The following is a 1,315-nucleotide window of genomic DNA, read 5'->3' on the forward strand; positions in this document are numbered from 1 at the left end:
AGGGGGACCCGACGATCTCGCTGCCGAGATCGGAGCGTCGCAGCCGCGGATCTCAATCCCGGTCGTGGAGGAGGTCGAATACGAGTTCGACCAGCAGAAGTTCGAGGAATACTTGTCGTCCTCGTCCGGATCAACCTTCCCCCGCAAGTCCAAAAAGTTCTCCTTCAGGAGAAAAACTCGTTGGTACGAAGACGTTGAAAACACTAACGAAGATCTCGCCCCGTTTGATGCCAAAGTCGTATCGGGTGAGATTCCTCCAATTCCCAACCAGGTCGGAGCTGCTCTGGCCGACCCTTCTGCCGCAGAGGGCGTGGTGACTCTCTCGAAGAGAGCCCACCAAAGGCAACGTCAACGCCTTGCGAAACAGTTCGCAAAGGCCATGGAGTCCGTTGACGGGATCCGCTACAACGCGGATCTGAAGAACAAAAGAGGCAAGCAGCCTCAACAATCAATGAATGGTGGTTCCTCCAAGCCGCCAACAATGGAATGTGTCCGTGTCAAACGGAACCGATCAACGCTGGAAGAACGTATCCGCAGACGCCGCGCACTATCAGCGCAGGCACGGGCTCAAGCTGAAGAAGCCCGTAGAAAGCTGCAGAAGGAAGTGGCCAAGAAACCGCCATCAATTCGCAAAGTTTGGAGGCCGAAATCTGAAGCGGCGATTCAGACTAAGGAGCAACAACTGCAGCTTTTAAAAGTACAACTTCCGATGAATCAATCCAAACCGCCGATGATTTCCACAACTGCTCCGGGAGATCCCGCGGGACCATCTCAGAAAAGGAAATCGGTTTTGGAGCGCCTCGGTCCACTTCCCAAGGAGCGAGGCAAAGCTCCAGTTCAGGAACGTTTGGGCCCAATGAAGAAGCCCCGAACGATTCAACACGCTGGGGGTCGCCACAACCCTCAATATGACGAGGAAATCAGGGCAACTAAGTGCACTACGTTGTGTATTGAAGTTCAGGAGCCCGTCGAGGATTCACGCCCACATAGGCGTGTTTCGAGGCACGTGACTCTCGAAAGTCCGAAGAAGGTAATTCACTCTCAGAAGGAAACGTTATCGTCCGATGATGATTACGTTATACCTGAGAAATCGTGCCAACACACAATAGGTTGCTCCGACTTTCAAACGGAAGAGCTGTACTATCGTGCTGGGGGTACGAACAAAGCCAGAAAGAGAAATCCTCGAAGGCTAGAAACTCAGTGCCCTTGTTCAAAGCTCATTCGGGCAGTACTGTCTGAGTGCAACTGCATCAAGGCAGTCCCCGAGAGAATTTCAGTGTTCGAAAGGCTTAGTACCGAAACCCCAAAACCAAGG

This window comes from Asparagus officinalis, chromosome 1, assembly GCF_001876935.1.
Source record: "Asparagus officinalis chromosome 1, Aspof.V1, whole genome shotgun sequence".
NCBI classification, from domain to species: domain Eukaryota; kingdom Viridiplantae; phylum Streptophyta; class Magnoliopsida; order Asparagales; family Asparagaceae; genus Asparagus; species Asparagus officinalis.